This window comes from Rhinopithecus roxellana, chromosome 3, assembly GCF_007565055.1.
Source record: "Rhinopithecus roxellana isolate Shanxi Qingling chromosome 3, ASM756505v1, whole genome shotgun sequence".
Lineage (NCBI taxonomy): Eukaryota > Metazoa > Chordata > Mammalia > Primates > Cercopithecidae > Rhinopithecus > Rhinopithecus roxellana.
In genome coordinates this window covers 61821427-61842977 of record NC_044551.1, presented here as the reverse complement: position 1 = coordinate 61842977, position 21551 = coordinate 61821427, and positions in this window count along the sequence as shown.

Sequence of the window (21551 nt, the reverse complement as noted above, 5' to 3'; positions counted from 1 at the left end):
GGCCTAGTAGAGCAAGTCCTGAAATGTAAAGTAGATTGTGCCAGTGTCAGTGCTTTTCTATGGGAACTGAGCAGGGCAACAGTGAGGAAAGCTGCTGGCATGCTTTGGGCTATTTGCACTCACTCCCATAATTAAGAAGTGTTTTTTGATCAGAAATGAAAAGGATACTTTTTAAACTGAAATAAGAATTTGTGAATCTGCCTAGATAAATAGCAGTGACAAATGATTCTTTCATTTCTGTAATTAGCATACTGCTTGGAAGAGAGTTTTTAATGTATCTCAATAGTGCTACTTTTTATTTGTAACATCAGTATTTTATAAGAGAATGTCCTATTTTAGATGTAGTGGTCTAGTTACTTAATTACCACTTCATTTTACAGATTGAGAAAGAGAAAATCAGAAAGTTTAACTCACCTATGAAGTTATGCATAGAATGCAAGAAATTTGAGCTATTAAATTCCTTATCTATGAATATTAGGTGCTTCCTCCCTCTGGTTGCTCCTTGCTTTGCTTAGAAAGAAAAGCTAAATTTGCTAAGGTATTCTGAGCTTATCTGCTATGGACAGAGTTCTGTCTGAAATTTCTTAATTTTGTTTGCATTTTTGTCATTCTTCCCTCCCTGCCTCCCTTCTTCCTTTCTTCCTTTTGCCCTCCTTTCCTGCCTCCTCTCCTTTCCTTTCCTCTCCTCTCTTTCTTTTCTTTCTTTGTTCCTTCCTTCCCTCTTTCCTTCTATTTTTCCTTTCTTCTTCACTTTCTCCCTTTATTCTTTCCACTATTTGTAATCAGAAAGAATTGAAACCAATTTCTGAAGATACGTGAAACATACAAAATAGCAGCTATAAAAGGCAAAATGAAAGAAGGAAAGGCAGGGGGCATTAAATAAAAAGGAGACATCTGTTGTTTTGAGGCAGTGAAATAAGGTGTTGAGAGGTAAAGTTGATGCTGAGGGGTGTTCCTAGTAATGAAGATAGAGCCAGGGATTTTTATGTTACACATGGGTTGTTGGTAACTTGGGGATTTTGAACACTACTGGTGCCTGGGAATGTCAAGACTGGAAGCCACAACTTTTGGATTCTTAAATCCTAACTTTCTGCCCTAGACTACATAGAACAGATGACACTGTGGAGCCCAAATCCCTTGCCTAAGGGAAAAGAGCAATTTGCAAGCTTCAGTGGCACCACCCAATGAAGGAATAAAAAAGAAGTAGGTGGGATGAGTAGGGATGGAATGTGCCCAGGAAAGGTGGGGCTCCCTGAGTGTCAGGGAAGGCCAGGATGAGCATGGAGTGTGTTGACTACAAGAACTGCAAGTTGTTCTTGGCAACCTTAAGCATCAGGAGGTCCCATGACAAGCCTGTGTTAAGGAGACAGGAAATTATCTAGAAGGCAATCCTCTTTGGGACAAGACAGAATATTTAGCAGGCTATGCAAGATGGGATGTGTGGAGAATACAGAGGTGTGGCTTAATAGTAAGGGGGGAAAAGAATTTAACACACAGGTCAAATAACATTCAGCTTGGGAGCAAAGGTCCTCTATCAAGAAGTGTTTACTGTCAGCAAGCTGTCTCATCAGAAGGCAAAACAGCACAAGTTGCAGAATTCTGGGGCATGTGGAATGCATGTTGCCAGAGTGACTGGTATGTGACAAATATGCATTTGGAGTCTTGGTATTCCATGAAGCTGCACTGTGTCCTTGCTAGTTTGTGGAATGCCGCAGGGTCATGAGCAGGTGGACGAGAGACACGCTTGCTTGCATCTCTGGCCTGAAGCTTGCTGCATACCACATCCCTTCAAACATTTTTAGATGGGCAGCAACTTTTTAGTTGTCTTTGTTTATCCAAGAATATGTGAATTGCCAGAAAACGTTTGTTTATGTGAACTGGACACTGTCACTCGATTCTTAAGACAAGAACCAAAGGTTTATTGACAGGCTGCACAAGCTGTTGTCTGTGACATACTTCTCCACCTTCACATGGGCCCTCCTTCCTGGCGTGCAAATATTTGGGTATGAATTAGTACGAAGAGAACCCAGGACCTGTGGACTCTTTCTTAAGGTTTGTAGAATATTGTGTTTTAGAGATTCATGCATTTGGGAGGGAATAGAACTATGGGGTTAAATCTGTGGGCTCTGAAGTTGTCTGGATTTAAATTCTTGTGTGATCTCAGGCCTGAGATTCCTCACTTGTGAAATGGAGAACAGAAAATATCTATTCTTATAGAGTGGCAATGAGGGTTTGGTAAAAGAGTACATGGAAAGTGTATTTTAAAAGTTCCTGGCCTACATGAAATATCCAATAAATGATAACTAGCATTGCTATGATTATGATGTTCAGAACTGAGGAAAGACCTGGCTCAAATGGCAAAGTCCCCAGTGCTAAGGTTCTGCCCATTTCCTGCTTGGACATCCTTGTCAATATGTTCCTGCTCGAGTCTTGCTCAATTTCTGCCTGGACTCTTCACCCTTCCCACAATTCTGTTTTGCTCCTGGCAAAATAGAAATGGAGGCAGAGATGTACCTTGGGCTTGGAAACAGTGAGTGACTAGTGCTGGCCTGGGCGCCTGGGGCCAGAGACTCAGCTCTTCTGTCCAAGGTGCTGAGTCATGAACAGTGGTTGCAGGCCCGACTGCACTGCTGGGACTTGGCGTGGCATCTGGGGAGGATTAGCAGATTATGATCAGAACAAGACACAAAGAAATTGCAACCAATGTTGATAAGCAATTTGGAAGGCACCCAAAGGAAGGAAAAACATGAAGGCAGACTGCAAAATCAAAGTGAGCATGGGCAGACAGAGCATTTTAGGGGGCAGAGGCATAAATCATGCAACTCAGAGAGGGCAAATGTTTCCTTTTCTGTTATTGTTTCTTTGGGTGCTTAAAGGAAACTATGGATGGTAATTGGATTTTGACATTAACCAGATAAAAACATTTAAAATGATTCTCGTCCACGATGGCCGAATAGGGACAGCTCCAGGCTACAGCTCCCAGCGTGAGTGATACAGAAGACAGGTGATTTCTGCATTTCCAACTGAGGCACCAGGTTCATCTCACTGGGGTGTGTCGGACAGTGGGTACAGGACAGTGTGTGCAGCCCACCGAGCGAGAGCTGAAGCAGGGCGAGGCATCACATCACCTGGGAAGCGCAAGGGGTAAGGGAATTCCCTTTCCTAGCCAAGAGAAACTGTGACACACAGCACCTGGAAAATCAGGTCACTCCCACCCTAATACTGTGCTTTTCCAAGGGTCTTAGCAAACAGCACACCAGGAGATTATATCCTGTGCCTGGCTCAGAGGGTCCCATGCCCATGGGGCCTCCCTCGTTGCTAGCACAGCAATCTAATATCTAACTGCAAGGCAGCAGTGAGGCTGGGGGAGGGTGCCCGCCATGGCTGAGACTTGAGTAAGTAAACGAAGTGGCCGGGAAGCTCAAGCTGGGTGGAGCCCACCTCTGCTCAAGGAGGCCTGCCTGCCTCTGTAGACTCCACCTCTGGGAACAGGGCATAGCCAAACAAAAGGCAGTAGAAACCTCTGCAGATTTAACAGTCCCTGTCTGACAGCTTTGAAGAGAGTAGTGGTTCTCCTAGCAAGGAGTTTGAGATCTGAGAAAGGACAGACTGTCTTCTCAAGTGGGTCCCTGACCCCTGAGTAGCCTAACTGGGAGGCACCCCCTATTAAGAGCAGACTGACACCTCACATGGCTGGATACCCCTCTGAGACGAAGCTTCCAGAGGAACAATCAGGCAGCAATATTTGCTGTTCAGCAATATTCACTCTTCTGCAGCCTCCGCTGCTGATACCCAGGCAAACAGTGTCTGGAGTGGACCTCGAGCAAACTCCAACAGACCTGCAGCTGAGGGTCCTCACTGTTAGAAGGAAAACTAACAAAGAGGAAGGACATCCACACCAAAACCCCATCTGTACGTCACCATCATCAAAGACCAAAGGTAGATAGAACCACAAAGATGGGGAAAACCCAGAGCAGAAAAACTGAAAATTCTAAAAATCAGAGGGCCTCTCCCCCTCCAAAGGAATGCAGCTCCTTGCCAACAACAGAACAAAGCTGGACAGAGAATGAGTTTGACGAGTTGAGAGAAGGCTTCAGATGATCAAACTTCTCCGAGCTAAAGGAAGAAGTTCGAACCCATTGCAAAGAAGTTAAAAACCTTGAAAAAAGATTGGATGAATGGCTAACTAGAATAACCAATGTAGAGTCCTTAAATGACCTGATAGAGGTGAAAACCATGGCACGAGATTACGTGACAAATGCACAGGCTTCAGTAACCGAATTGATCAGCTGGAAGAAAGGGTATCAGTGATTGAAGATCAAGTGGATGAAATGAAGCAAGAAGAGAAGTTTGGAGAAAAAATAGTAAAAAGAAATGAGCAAAGCCTCCAAGAAATATGGGACTATGTGAAAAGACCAAATCTATGTCTGATTGGGGTACCTGAAAGTGAGGGGGAGAATGGAACCAAATTGGAAAACACTCTGCAGGATATTATGCAGGAGAACTTCCCCAACCTAGCAAGGCAGGCCAACATTCAAATTCAGGAAATACAGAGAACGCCACAAAGATACTCCTCAAGAAGAGCAACTCCAAGACACATAATTGTCAGATTCACCAAAGTTGAAATGGAGAAAAAAGTGTTAAGCGCAGCCAGAGAGAAAGGTCAGGTTACCCACAAAGGGAAGCCCATCAGACTAACAGTGGATCTCTCAGCAGAAACTCTACAAGCCAGAAGAGAGTGGGGGCCAATATTCAACATTCTTAAAGAAAAGAATTTTAAACCCAGAATTTCATATTCAGCCAAACTAAGTTTCATAAGTGAAGGAGAAATAAAATCCTTTACAGACAAGCAAATGCTGAGAGATTTTGTCACCACCAGGCCTGCCCTACAAGAGCTCCTGAAGGAAGCACTAAACATGGAAAGGAATAACCAGTACCAGCCATTGCAAAAACATGCCAAATAGTAAAGACCATCAATGCTAGGAAGAAACTGCATCAACTAACGAGCAAAATAACCAGCTAACATCAGAATGACAGGATCAAATTCACACATAACAATATTAACCCTTAAATGTAAATGGGCTAAATGCTCCAACTAAAAGACATAGAATGGCAAATTGGATAAAGAGTCAAGACCCATCAGTGTGCTGTATTCAGGAGACCCACCTCACCTGCAGAGACACACATAGGCTCAAAATAAAGGGATGGAGGAAGATCTACCAAGCAAATGGAAAACAAAAAAAGGCAGGTGTTGCAATCCTAGTCTCTGATAAAATGGACTTTTAACCAACAAAGATCAAAAGAGACAAGGCCATTGCATAATGGTAAAGGGATCAATTCAACAAGAAGAGTTAACTATCCTAAATATATATGCACCCAATACAGGAGCACCCAGATTGATAAAGCCAATCCTTAGAGACTTACAAAGAGACTTAGACTCCCATACAATAATAATGGGAGACTTTAACACCCCACTGTCACATTAGACAGATCAGTGAGACAGAGGTTAAGAAGGATATCCAGGAATTGAACTCTGCTCTGCACCAGGCAGACCTAATAGACATCTACAGAACTCTGAACCGCAAATCAACAGAATATACATTCTTCTCAACACCACATTGCACTTATTCCAAAATTGACCACATAGTTGGAAGTAAAGCACTCCTCAGCAAATGTAAAAGAACAGAAATTATAACAAACTGTCTCTCAGACCACAGTCCAATCAAACTAGAACTCAGGATTAAGAAACTCACTCAAAACTGCTCAACTACACAGAAACTGAACAACCTGCTCCTGAGTGACTACTGGGTACATAACGAAATGATGGCAGAAATAAAGATGTTCTTTGGAACCAATGAGAACAAAGATACAACATACCAGAATCTCTGGGACACATTTAAGGCAGTGTGTGGAGGGAAATTTATAGCACTAAATGCCCACAAGAGAGAGCAGGAAAGATCTAAATTTGACACCCTAACATCACAATTGAAAGCACTAGAGAAGCAAGAGCAAACACATTCAAAAATTAGCAGACAGCAAGAAATAACTAAGATCAGAACAGAACTGAAGCAGATAGAGACACAAAAAAACCCTTCAAAAAATCAATGAATCCAGGAGCTGGTTTTTTGAAAGGATCAACAAAATTGATAAACTGCTAGCAAGACTAATAACGAAGAAAATAAAATAATCAAATAGATGCAATAAAAATTGATAAAGGGGATATCACCACCGACCCTACAGAAATACAAACTACCATCAGAAAATACTATAAACACCTCTACGCAAATCAACTAGAAAATCTAGAAGAAATGGATAATTTCCTGGACACTTACACTCTCCCAAGACTAAACCAGGAAGAAGTTGAATCCCTGAATAGACCAATAGCAGGCTCTGAAATTGAGGCAACAATCAATAGCCTACCCACCAAAAAAAGTCCAGGACCAGATGGATTCACAGCTGAATTCTACCAGAGGTACAAGGAGGAGCTGGTACCATTCCTTCTGAAACTATTCCAATCAATAGAAAAAGAGGGAATCCTCTCCAACTCATTTTATGAGGCCAACATCATCCTGATACCAAAGCCTGGCAGAGACACAACAAAAAAAGAGAATTTTAGGCCAATATCCCTGATGAACATCGATGCAAAAATCCTCCATAAAATACTGGCAAACCGGATTCAGCAGCACATCAAAAAGCTTATCCACCATGATCAAGTGGGCTTCATACCTGTGATGCAAGGCTGGTTCAACATATGCAAATCAATAAATGTAATCCAGCATATAAACAGAACCAAAGACAAAAACCACATGATTATCTCAATAGATGCAGAAAAGGCCTTTGACAAAATCCAACAGCCCTTCATGCTAAAAACTCTCAGTAAATTCGGTATTGATGGAACATATCTCAAAATAATAAGAGCTCTTTATGACAAACCCACAGCTAATATCATACTGAATGGGCAAAAACTGGAAGCATTACCCTTGAAAACTGGCACAAGACAGGAATGCCCTTTCTCACCACTCCTATTCAACATAGTGTTGGAAGTTCTGGTCAGCAAGATCAGGCAGGAGAAAGAAATAAAGGGTATTCAATTAGGAAAAGAGGAAGTCAAATTGTCCCTGTTTGCAGATGACATGATTGTATATTTAGAAAACCCCATCGTCTCAGCCCAAAATCTCTTTAAGCTGATAAGCAACTTCAGCAAAGTCTCAGGATACAAAATCAATGTGCAAAAATCACAAGCATTCTTATACACCAATAACAGACAAACAGAGAGCCAAATCATGAGTGAACTCCCAATCACAATTGCTTCAAAGAGAATAAAATACCTGGGAATCCAACTTACAGGAGATGTGAAGGACCTCTTCAAGGAGAACTACAAACCACTGCTCAGTGAAATAAAAGAGGACACAAACAAATGGAAGAACATTCCATGCTCATGGATAGGAAGAATCAATATCATGAAAATGGCCATACTACCCAAGGTTATTTATAGATTCAATGCCATCCCCATCAAGCTACCAATGACTTTCTTCACAGAATTGGAAAAAAACTACTTTAAAGTTCATATGGAACCAAAAAAGAGCCCGCATTGCCTAGTCAATCCTAAGCCAAAAGAACAAAGCTGGAGGCATCACGCTACCTGACTTCAAACTATGCTACAAGGCTACAGTAACCAAAACAGCATGGTACTGGTACCAAAACAGAGCTATAGACCAATGGAACAGAACAGAGCCCTCAGAAATAATACAACACATCTACAACCGTCTGATCTTTGACAATCCTTAGAAAAACAAGAAATGGGGAAAGGATTCCCTATTTAATAAATGGTGCTGGGAAAATTGGCTAGCCATAGGTAGAAAGCTGAAACTGGATCCTTTCCTTACACCTTATATGAAAATTAATTCAAGATGGATTAGAGACTTAAATGTTAGACCTAAAACCACAAAAACCCTAGAAGAAAACCTAGGTAATACCATTCAGGACTTAGGCATGGACAAGGACTTCATGTCTAAAACATCTAAAGCAATGGCAACAAAAGCCAAAATTGACAAATGGGATCTAATTAAACTAAAGGGCTTCTGCACAGCAAAAGAAACTACCATCAGAGTGAATAGGCAACCCACAGAATGGGAAAATATTTTTGCAATCTACTCATCTGACAAAGGGCTAATATCCAGAACCTACAAAGAACTCAAACAAATTTACAAGAAAAAAACAAACAACCCCATCAAAAAGTGGGCAAAATATATGAACAGACATTTCTCAAAAGAAGACACTTATGCAGCCAACAGACACATGAAAAAATGCTCATCATCACTAGCCATCAGAGAAATGCAAATCAAAACCACAATAAGATACCATCTCATGCTGGTTAGAATGGCAATCATTAAAAAGTCAGGAAACAACAGATGCTGGAGAGAATGTAGAGAAATAGGAACACTTTTATACTGTTGGTGAGACTGTAAACTAGTTCAACCATTGTGGAAGACAGTGTGGCGATTCCTCAAGGATCTAGAACTAGAAATACCATTTGGCCCAGCTACCCCATTACTGGGTATATACCCAAAGGATTATAAATCATGCTGCTATAAAGACACATGCACACATATGTTTATTGCGGCACTATTCACAATAGCAAAGACTTGGAATCAACCCAAATGTCCATCACTGACAGACTGGATTAAGAAAATGTGGTACATATACACCATGGAATACTATGCAGTCATAAAAAAGGATTTCATGTCCTTTTTAGGGACATGGATGCAACTGGAAACCATCATTCTCAGCAAACTATCACAAGAACAGAAAACCAAATACCACATGTTCTCACTCATAGGTGGGAAATGAACAATGAGAACACTTAGACACAGGAAGGGAAACATCACACACGGGGGCCTGTCGTGGGGTGGGGGGAGGAGGGTGAGAGAGCAGGAGATATACCTCATGTAAATGATGAGTTAATGGGTGCAGCACACCAACATGGCATATATATACATGTGTAACAAACCTGCACGTTGTGCACATGTACCCTAGAACTTAAAGTATAATGAAAAATTTAAAAAGAAAAACATTTGAAATGTATAGCAAAGGATCACTCATACATTGCGGGCAGAAATGTAAAATGGTATGGCCACTCTGGAAATGAGTATGGTAATTTCTTACAAAACTAAACATGCAACTACCATATGACTTAGCAAATTGTACTTTTGGGCATTTATGCCAGAATTATGAAAACTTATGTTCACACAAAAACCAGCTTTGTTTGTAACGGCCAAAAACTAGAAACAAGCCAAATGTCCTTCAATAGGTGAGCAGTTAAGCCAACGGTGGTATATTCATACCATGGAATACTACTTAGAAATATAAAAGAATGAATTACTGGCACACACAACAGCTAGATGAATCTCTAGAGAATTATGCTGCATAAAAAAACTAGTATCAAAAGATTACATACTTTATGATTATATATAGTATACACACATATGTTAATATACACATATAGTATATATTTATATATTATATATACATTGTACATAATATACATAGTATGTTATACACAAATGAACATATATAATGTTCATTTGTAATTCTGAAAATCTTAGGACCCTTAAGAATTATGCCAAATCTACTCAGCCTGGGCTCTATAAATGGAACAACAGAGCCTGGATGATAGTACATCTGTTTATATCATGGCTTACTGAATATTTTAAGCCTGCTGTTGAGAACTAATGCACAGAAAAAAGATTCCTTTCAAAATATTACTGCTCATTGACAATGCACCTGGTCACTCAAGGGCTCTGATGGAGAGGTACAGGAGATTAATGTTGTTTTCATGCCTGCTAACACAACATCCATTCTGCAGCCCATGGATCAAGGAGTAATTTTGACCTTCAAGTCTTATTATTTAAGAAATGTATTTTGTAAGGCTACAGCTGCCCTAGATAGTGATTCCTCTCATGGAGCTTGGAAAAGTAAATTGACAACCTTTTGGAAAGCATTCACCATTCTAGATGCCATTAAGAACATTCATGATTTGTGGGAGGAGGTCAAAATATCAACATTAACAGGAGTGTGAAAGAAATTGATTCCCACCCTCATGGATGACTCGGAGGGGTTCAAGACTTCAGTGGAAGAAGCAACTGCAGATTTGGTGGGAATATTTTAAAAAACAGAATTAGAAGTGGAGCCTGAAGATGTGACCATTACTACAATCTCATGATCAAACTTTAATGGAAGAGGAGTTGCTTCTTATGGGTCAGCAAAGAAAGTTGTTTCTTGGGATGGAATCTACTCCTGGTGAAGGTGATATAAATGTTGTTGAAATGACAAGAAAGAATTTTGAATATTCCATAAACTTCATTGATAAAAGAGTGGCAGGGTTTGAAAGGATTGACTCCAGTTATGAAAGAAGGTCTACTGCGGGAAAAATGCTATCAAACAGCACCACATGCTACAGAAAAATCTTTGTGAAAGGAAGAGTCCATCAATGTGGCAAACTACTTCATTGCCTTATTTTAAGAAATTACCACAGCCACCTTGATCTTTAGCAACCACCACCCTGATCAGTCAGCAGCCATTAACACTGAAGCAAGACCCTCCACCAGCAAAACAATGACAACTTGTGGAAGGCTGAGATGATTGTTAGCATATTTTAGCAATAAAGTATTTTAAAATCATGATGTTACATTGTTTTTTAGACATGATTGGACACTTAATAGACTACAGTATACTATAAACATAACTTTTATTGCACTGGAAAATCAAAATATTTGTGTGATTCACTTTATTTATTGTGATATTTGTTTTATTGCGGTGGTCTGGAACAAAACCCACAATACCTGTGTATATATATTTTGTGTATGTGTGTGTGTACACACACACAGTTGACCCTTGAATAACACTGGTTTGAACTGTGTGGTTTCAATTATACACAGATTTACTTCTGCCTCCACCACCCCTGAGACAGAAAGTTCAACCCCTCCTCCTCAGCCTATTCAGTGTGAAGAGGACGAGGATAAAGACCTTTATTTTGATCCACTTCCACTTAATTAATAGTAAATATATTTTCTCTTCCTTAATAACACTTTCTCTTCTCTAGCTTACTTTGTTGTAAGAATACAGTATGTAACACAGATAACATACAAAACATGTGTTTTAATTGATTATGTTGTTATGGGTAAGGCTTCTGGTCAACAGTAGACCATTAGTACTTAAAGTTTTGGGGAGTCAAAAGTTATAGGTAGAATTTTTTTTACTGTGTAGGGGGTTGATGCTCCTAACTCCCATGGTGTTCAAGGGTCAAGGGTTGTGTGTGTGTGTGTGTGTGTGTGTGTGTATTTACTGAAATAACAATTATAGAGATGGAAAACAGATTAGTGGTTGCTGGGGTGGGGAGAGAAGTGGTTGTGGCTACAAAGGAGTGTCATCAGGGAACCTTATGATGAAACTCTTCTATAGTGTGATTGTGGTGGTCACATGGGTCCACCCACATGATAAAAATCTCATTAAAGAAAATATATAAATGAGTGCAGGTAAAAACTGGTGAAATCTGAATAAGATTGAAGTATTGTATCAAAGTTAATAGCCTAGTTGTGATATTAAACTCTAGTTATACAGGATGTTGCCATCAGGGGAAACTGGGTAAAGGGTATAGAGGATCTCTCTGTACTATTTTTTATAATCACATGTGAATCTACAATTTTCTTTAAAAGTTTTTTAAAATGTAGAGTAAGCCCTTGAGATGCCCCTTCTCCCTGGCATATTGACATCATAAATGGGATTTTGTAAAGAATATTCCATATTGGGTTTTTTAAAGGGAAGTCTCTTTAAAAGAATACTTGGTACAATTCCTTGGTTGAGGAGGGGGAGCCCAGGCTGAGGGGAATTGCCAGCCCCTATAACACCTTGAAGGGCAAGATAAAGGATGCCTCCCACGGTTGGAGTGGTGAGTCAATGCAAGTTGCTGAGAAAAGCCATCTGGTACCTGATGGCTGACAACACTGCCAGGCTGGTCAGATAGGCCCAGAACTCTCAGGGATGGAGGGAGGTTTCAGCTTGAGGGAAAAAGAGGATGAACATCCCTGAGTGGGGTGTCTGGGAAAAGAGGTCTAAAACTGGACTATCAAAACGTTTGTATGCATACCAGTCACCTGCTAAAATGCACATTCTGATTCAGCAGGTCTCCAGTGCGACCCTATATTTCTAAAAAGCTTCTGGGTGAGGCCAGTCCTGCTAGGCCAGACACTGAGTCATGAGGGTCTAAATGAGCCACAGCCTTAAGAGTCAGGTTTGTCAAAGAAGTAAATATGCAATAGAAAGGAGGATGGGAGAACAGAGGGGAGAGACAGCACTTTGGAGGTAGGTACCTTCCTCAGGGCAGTACAGCTGGGAGAAGTTTATTTGGCAACATCCTGCCCGGAGGCCCAAGCCAAATCAGCAGAGCAGGTGATTGTTGATGGAAGAGTTTTGACATGATTCCAAGAGCAGAAAGGACCTGGAATCAGAACAGGAAATAGAGATGCCTAATTCTCTAGGAAGAACAGGCTGCAAGAGAGAGCTGGGCTCAAGCCTGGGAAAAGAAGGAAGAAGAGTTTGTGAATTTCAGAGCTAAAGCCTAGAAGAGAGGCCTGGGATGTAGCCTGGGTGATTAGACACTGGAGGTGGGGGCCCTCAGGACAGTGTGATCCTTCAGCCCTGGACTGGTTCAGGGGCCATGTGAAATGGAACTTGTAGTTTCCCTCAACAGTGAAGAGCCTGTTGCTCAAGAAATTTCCTCACACTGTAGTAGAAGGGGATGTGCTCAGAGGTGCTTTGTGACCTGGGCAGGAGGAGGACCAGGTGAGGAAGAGGACCTGAGGGGCAGGCATTAGGGAAAAGCTGGAGCGTGAAGGAGCCTCTGTGGAGTCAAGAACCACCCTGTCTCATACACTTCTCTCAGGGCTTATACTAAGCACCGTGAACATGCTTGTTAAATGGGTGTATGAATAAAGGAATTCCTACATTGTAGAAGTGAAAAGTTACCTGCCACTGATGGGCAATTCATTTGGGAAAGCTTTCTGTTCATGGCTGCCTTGGGGAATGTTAATTCCACTCATCCTGAATCTCACTCGTCACCAGGCTGGAGTGCAGTGGTGCGATCTCGGCTCACTGCAACCTCTGCCTGCCAGGTTCAAGCGATTCTCCTGCCTCAGCTTCCCGAGTAGCTGGGATTACAGTTGTGTGCCACCATGCCCAGCTAATTTTTGTATTTTTGTAGACGGGGTTTCACCATGTTGTCTAGGCTGGTCTCAAGTTCCCAACCTCAAGTAATCTGTTGGCCTTGTCCTCTCAAAGCTCTGGGATTACAGGTGAGCCACCACGCCTGGCCTTGAGTCTCCTTTTACTTCCATTGCCACTTTGAGTCGTTCCTGTATGTCATTTTTTTCTTTACTTAGGATCACCCATTGATATTTGTCTGGCTAGAAGCCACCCTATTGGTCTGTGCATTCTTTTTTCAGATTTCTATTCCAAACTTGGTGTCAACACTTACTTCTTCTGTTTTCTTAGCCTGGAGGTATTTAAATTTACCTAGGCAGTGTGATAAACTATTTAGAACTAAAGTATGCATGGGGGATCAAGTTTAATGTTTACCCCTTTATGATTGCATTTACCCAGGTACCTTCATGTGTTAACACAAAGAAATATCTTGTGATGGAGCTTTCAGAGACCATGAGAGGTGGGAGAGAGATTTAGATGTAATTAACTGAGAAGTCTTTTCCAGAGTTCTTCCAATCATATTTCCTCTGTCAAAATTAGTGCTTTTCCTAACCGGGACTCAGGCTTTCTAAGAGTTGAGAGGTCAGAGCAGGCCTAGTATCCCTTAGGCCTGTGTGGAGGTAGAGCTCAGCTCACCATTGGTCATGCCCTCTTATCTGCAAATAGCCCGTGATGATTATTCTTGGCTCTTTTTGCTTGAGATCTCCAGAAGCTGTTTTGTTGACAGTGATTTTGCTAGAAATGGGTCAAGGGGCTAGATCCATGCTAAATATGCAAAATGGTCATTATCCAACTCATGCGTTTGTCCTCTTAAATTCACATTTGCCAGAAATCCATTCTTTCTTCAAAGCAACTATCGTGTGTCCATTCTTTCATCCAGCCTCTGCTGTTTGGGGACCACCTGAGATTGACATTGCTCTCTGAAAGGGAGAACGACGCTCCAGAATTCCCCTTGCATAGCACAGGCACTCAGATCGGTCAGATGTGAAGCTGCAGTCAAAAGGCAGATGGGGTCAGCGTGTCAAGTAGGTCCAAAGTCCCAGAATTCACAGAACATTGCCTTATTTTTACCATTGGTGGGAAGAGTTCTCATATTTCTTATTGACTCAAGATAGATTTGATATGGTTGCTTGGCCCTGAAGCCTATCCGCCCAACAACTGCAGAAGATCCAGAGATACACAGCCATCCATCAAATCTGACAGGCCTGCCTCCTACAGCAGCTGTATTGTTTATGAAATGAGTCACTTTCATAGCAAATCCAAAAGCAGACTTGTGCAGGATTCGACAGACGCATCCCACTTCATTCTTCCCATTCTCTCCCTTCATGTGCTCACTCAGTCCTGAGTAGCAGCCCTAACTTTGCTAAGGTGGAACTGAAAAACACAAAGCAGGGTTTTTTCTTGAACAAAATCATGACATTTGGCTTCCTAGCTTTAGACAGTTCAACAAGCATGTGTCTTCCCTTTTTTCAACAGTGGCAAGTGGAGTGGAAAAAAGAAGTGGCTAAGAGTAGGGGTTGCCTGCCACATGCATACTCAAAGAAACAGGTTCCATTATTATTCCATTTATTGGCCACATGAAAAAGTGTCTAAAATCTTTTTTATAGCATCAGTTTCTCAAAGGAGGTCAAGCTTTGCCATTTTATGAACAGTAACAGAAAAATGGAAGCCAATGATTGGCTTTTGTTGATTGTAGGACTCTGAGAGGGAAGAAAAAACAAAGATTATCTTAAGAAATCCCAAAGGTTTGGGGTGAAAAAGTCATTTAATCTGGTTCACCATTATATGTAGACAGAATAGGCATAGAGAGAGAATTTGAGTGGCTCCAAAGCATTCAGTCCCTCGTATTTTTTAATGATAAAAAATGTTTTTGGAGTGAAGTCATACTTGACCATCATAACACCCTGTGACCAGTGGGCTGATGATATTATCAGATGCTGAGCTCTGAACAACCTGATAGAACTTACCATTCAGGACATGGCACTTAAAGGGTAAGGGCCAACTAGGGATGGCATTCAAGAGAACACTTATTGAACACTCATTGTTTGCCGGTCACTTTGCTAGGCTTCAGGGCTACAGCAGTGAATGAGACACAATCTGTGCCTTCATTGAAGGTCAGTCTGGTGGGAGACAGAGATATCTACCCGGACAAAAATATAGAATATGATAAACACTATAATGGAAGTGTTATTTGATGGTATTAAATGTGTCTAATGCAGGATATTGCAAAGCCACTCTTGAGAAAATAAAACCGATCACTTAAGGAGCCTGTGAAGTTTCTCAAGACTTGTAAATAAGTCAGACATATACAACACTTGGGGTAAGACACAGGGACAGAAAATGCCACCAGGAATCAGTGAAATTCCTGAGGAAAACATTTAAGAAACGTAAAAGATAAAAAGCAAAAGACTTGTTACTTGATTACATAAGGATTTAAAATTTTGGCAGGGAAAAATTCATAAGCAAAGCTGAAACTTGGAAACATGGAGAAAATAGGCCACATTAAGAGAAGCATTCCTTCATATCTAAAGAGCACTTACAAAAGAGAAAATACAACAGCCTTATCAACTTATAGAAAGATGCTGAAACCACTGACAATTAAGCAAGTACAAATTGAAACAGAAGGAAGCAGGAGGTTGCCTTAGAGATCTGTCTGTTTCTGGCCTTGCTGGGAGGGGAGAGAGACACAGAGAAGAAACGCTGAACAGCAAGCAGGGGCACAGTTTAGCTCTAGGTGATCTTAAATCATTGCTCACCAGGTTTATGGTCAAATTCTAATTTCACAGCTATTCTGGGAATAGTAGTGCTAATTTGGAACAAGGAATGGAAACTCCCATCACCAGCTTAGGAATCTCAATCTCCCTTTGCTTCTTGTCATCATCGTAGGAACCACTGGTGGGGAGAGGGAGTATAGTTCTTCATATGACAGGTGGAGAAGGGGGTTTCTGTATTCAAGGCATTTCTAGAACACCTTGTATTCAGATAGAACACTCTGCTGAAGGATCTTAAAACTCGTAAGCCTCCCAATCTGGAGATGATTACATTCCTAGAATATGTTACCCAGTCTGGTTTTCCAAGCCCTATGAGAAGATTGTTTCCAGAAAAAGAGACATTTTTATTTTGTTTTGATTTTAGCCTTTCAAGGGGCCACCTAGAGTTGTAATAACTTTTGCTATTCCTGATATGTGTTGAATCGTGTCCCCCAAAATTCATATATTGAAGTCCCAACTCCTAGTACCTTGAACCCTGACTATTTTTGGAGATAGGGTCTTTGCAGAACTAATTAGGTTAAAATGAGGTCATGAGAGTCGGCCTTAATTCAATGTGACTGACTTATAAAAAGGGGAGAAATACAGGCACACAGGGAGAACCCCATGTGAACATGAGGCCAGACATTTACAAGCTAAGGAGACAGCCCTCGAAACAGATGCTTTCCTCACAGCCTTCAGAAGGAACCAACCTGTGATGCCTTGATTTTGGCTTTTAACTTACAGAACTGTGGGACAATCAATTTCTGTTGTTTAAGCCACCTAGTCTCCGGCAGTCCTAGCAAATGAGTTCAGTCCATATTCAGTAATTTTCTTCCACACCCATGTGTCTAGAGTAAAATTATATATAAATATGTATATATAAGGGTATATACTTATATATAACAAATATGTTTTTTATATATAATACATTCCTGGAATTTAGTTTGATATACAAAGAATAATAATGATAAAAATAATGATAAAATGCTTGCTTTGATTACTGTGGTGGGGAAAATCAAATGTTCAATTGTATTAAAACAAACTTTTCAAAAATATATCTATTTAATATACAATATAAATATGTTTAATATACAATATAAATATTTAATATATAATATGTTTAATGTATATCTAAATATATTACATATAAATATATATATACTTATGTATAGAAAAATATATATATGAACTACTGGTGTACACTACCATGCCTGGTAAATTTTAAATTTTTTGTAGAGATAGGATCTTGCTATGTTGCCTATGCTGGTTTCAAAGTCCTGGCCTCAAGCAATCCTCTGGCTTCGGCTTCCCAAAGTGTTGGGATTATAGGTGTGAGTCATCATGCCAGGTCAATTTTTAAATTCTAACTCAAAAAATTATATCCTATATAAGTGTTTTCAGATATAGAAAATGATAGAGAGATGGTGAGGGTGTTTAACAAATATTTGCATAGTTCAATCACCCCTCTGGATGTCAGGCACCATGGTGTGTGCTGGAGACGCAATGGTGAACAAAGCAATGTGACTTCATGGAGCATACGTTCTTCATGGAGCCTATGGTCTGGCAGGAAAAATCAACCTCAACCCAACTGTAAGACAGTGTGATGAGAGCTTTATGTGACAGGGTATGTGTAGGCTTCTGTGGAAACAGAAGAGAGGGCCCTCAACTTGTTCTTGGGATCCAGAAACACTTCCCTGATTAGAAGTGACATCTAAGCTGAAGCTTGAATAATGAATCAGAATTTGCTGGAGAAGGGGGTGGAAAATTAATGAAAGACAGTGAGGGCAATGTTTCCAAGCAGAGGCAATGACTGGGCTGGTGCTTCCCATATACAGAGGGAAGAAAATGTGTCTTCCATTTTGGAGCTGAGGAAATAGCCCCAGGCTTATAAGGGAGCCAAGCAAAGCAGGTAGAGCTGTTCCAATGGAAAAAAATGCTCAGCTGCAATCCCTGTTCAGGCCACCTGGAGGTGTGGAGGTGGCCTTGACATTGTGGGTCACATCAGGAGCTAAATGCAGGAGAAATAATATTGGCTGCCTTAAACGGCCCCTCAGGCTCACTACCCAATCTTCCTGATCCAGCATTCTCATATCACACATTCACAGTCTGATTTGGGAGCTTCTAAAAATGTTTTGTAAGGGGGCCAACCAACAAAGAAAATCCCACTGAGCGCATGGAAGAATTGTTGGGGCTTGTCCCCTGATGGGAAAGGCCACTCCCTCCTCTTCCAAACCCTTCCAAGAACCTGAAAACTGAAAGGGCCTTTTATGTTTCTGATAAATGGTTTGGCAAACATTTTAGGTTTTGGAATCATATCCTACCTGACTTGCCTTCCACTAATCGCCTCTTCCTCCCCCCCACCCCTGGCCCCCCGCCGCCCCATCTAAATATGTTGTGTCTCCTGGCAACACAGCCTGAGCAATAAATGTGTCTTTGAAAGGTTAATGTTCTAGAGGTCGCTTCTGGGTCCTCGTCCGGGTTTTCCTTTTAACTAGTCCTGTGACTGGAAAAACATCACCTCTTATCCCTGAATCTCAGTTGCTGAGAGTGCAAACCAAGGGCAGGGGTGGGGGAGGCCTGGGGTAGGGTGGTGATCAACTGCTAAGATCTCTCCCAGCATGAATGCTGGGATTCTCCTATTCTTTCTGTTTCCAAAGGCACTTGAATTCATCCCCACACAAGCTAACCATGGCCTTGTCATTGTCAGAGGTCAGAGGAAGCGGCCTCTGGCGGTGTGGGGCATTCATGTGACTGCTGTGTTGTCGTCAGTGTGTGTAGTAAAGATGGGAAAGCATGAGCCAGCAGAAACAAACTGCCTCCCTCTGCTCTTTACCTGCCACCGTCATCCATGTCAACCTTTCCCTTCCACCTTGCTCCCACCCGCTTCCACCCACAAATTCATCCAAAAACTTTTGGCTAGAGGAAAATCCAAGACTTATTTCTTTAATGGTCAGAATTGTGCTAGGTCAAGACTTTTAACTGTGTATTTAATTAGTCATCTGTATGCATGTAACTTAAAGGTGTTCAGCTGTGCCTTTTTATAGGATTAATAAAGCGGGTTGTAAATCACCTATGCAGCCTATAAAAGTATTTATAGCAGCTTTTCTCTCCCTTTGCCATTACAGAAGCTTTGTTTGAACTAGCTGAGGTTTGCATGGGGATAGTTCTACCCAGTTCTAGGAAGAAAGCGTTAAAAGTACCTTCCTGGCAAACCGCAACTCCATGATTAGGCAAGGCAAAATGTGCTGAAACGTTAAGCTGTAGCAAGGATGTTCCAAGGCATGATTGCCAACAGCAAGCCTTCTGTGTTAATGAAAATCAAAATACAAAAAAGCTAGTCAACTGCAAGCACAAAACTTAAGCCGAACTCAAGAAATATGATCAGAGCTGGCATTCCATGGCTGCTTGACTTCTATAAACCTTAACAGGTTTTGGCAAGCCCTTCTCCAAGCTCATGCATTTGCACTGGCTAAATACCTGTTGGAACCACCTCGGCCTCCATTCCATAGTATCACTGAGTCTGCAAAGAAACAAGCCACCTTTTGTCTCATAGACATTCTGAGCTTTTGTGGGTAAAATGAACAGTTACCAGAACCCTTTCCTTTGTGTCAGCAGGAGGTTCATTTCTCACACCTTTTCTCCAGCCCTACCAGACAAAAGACCTCAGTTCTTAAAAGACAACTAGACCCATGTCTTCTCCCCAATATCATTTTTCTGTAAGTCTTGCCTGACTTGAATTCTTCTAACTGAATGCAAAAGAAAGTAGCACTGATGGCTGGGCGCGATGGCTCACACCTGTAATCCCAGCACTTTGGGAGACTGAGGCAGGTAGATCACCTGAGGTCAGGAGTTCAAGACCAGCCTGACCAACATGGAGAAACCCCGTCTCTACTAAAAATACAAAATTCACCTGGCGTGGTGGCTCATGCCTGTAATTCCAGCTACTCTGGAGACTGAGGCAGGAGAATCGCTTGAACCCAGGAGGCGGAGGTTGCGGTAAGCCCAGATTGTGCCATTGCACTCCAGCCTGGGCAACAAGAGTGAAACTCCGTCTCAAAAAAAAAAAAAAAAAAAAAAAAAAAAAAAAGAAAGCATCAATGAGGATCCTGCCACAGGAGTTGACCATAAGTTAAACACAGACATGCTTTATCGTTCCATATTTCTGGGCTAACCCTGGACAGAAGCAGCCATAGGTTTTGGTTTTGCAGACACAGGTTCTGAAAACTCACAATTCACATTTCTTCTTTAGAAGAATTTTGACTGTCTAGTGATCAGCAGCAACTCAGCCAAAAGAAAAAAATGAAACAGGAAATGTAAAATCACACCACTGTCTGAAGCATAATCTGCATGAGGTTCACACACTGAAGGCACAGGACAAGCTGCCCTCTGCTCAGGATCAGGACTTCCATAAGTGGGTAGTGGTTTGCAGATTGCCCTGGCTATCAGAGGGTGAGGCACTTGGTTACTTCAGTGGCTTCTAAAGTTAATCAAACTTAGGGGCAGCTGGCTGGTGCTTTCCTATATAACTTGCATGTTGTGTATTTATTCAAGCGTAGAATGTAAAGGAGCAAGTATGCTAATGAGGGGAATAGCAGTGGGTCTTTCTTCCTGAAAATTGTCTCTGTGAGTTGGGTGCTATGGGAATTTGGTTCACCAATTTTGTGAAATGTTTCCAACCTTGAAGACTGGCTTGAGGGTCTCCAAATCTCAAATGCTTTGTTTCTTCTTCTAGCTTTTTTGCTTTTCTTTCTTCCTCTCTCCCTTTCTCTCCCCACACCCACTTCTTCTTTCTTTCCTTCTTTTTCTTCCATTTGGAAAAAGACTTTCTTCTATTTGGGAAAATGTGATGGATAACTGTCCTAATAGCTGACTTTAAAATATCTGATTCAGGACCAATTCTTTGTAAGATGGGATCAAGTTTTATTTAGATGGAATACCTTCTAAAAGAAAATGTGTAAAAGAAATCTAGCTTTCCTTTTGGGTATGGTTAGGTATAACTAATAGACTATTTTATGCTTCCAGAAAAGACATTCTCTATTATATTGTTTACAGTTAGAGAACTATTCTCCTGTTTTTCTCTTAGGGAAATAGGTTAATGGAGAATAAAATATATTTTAAATTGAAATTGAGATCTTCTATCATTGAGTTTCTTTTGATAGCTACTGACTTTTAACAAATGTATTGAGGTGTAATTTACATATAATGAAATTCACCTACTTTAAGTGTACAATTCAATGATTTATTTTTTGGTAGATTGAGCTGTGCAACTTCACAATAACCCAGTTTTAAAATATTTCATCACCCCAATAAGATCCCTCCTATTCATTTAGTTAATCCCTGTTCCTATCCCTAGCCCCAGGCAATGACTAATCCACTTTCTGTATCTGTAGATTTGCCTTTTCTGTACGTTTCATATAAATGGAATCATTCAGTATGTAGTCTTTTGTGTCTTGCTTCTTTCACTTAAAATAATGTTTTTGAGGTTCATTAATGTTGTAGCATGTGTCAACAATTCATTCTTTTTTATTGCTGAGCGTATTCTAC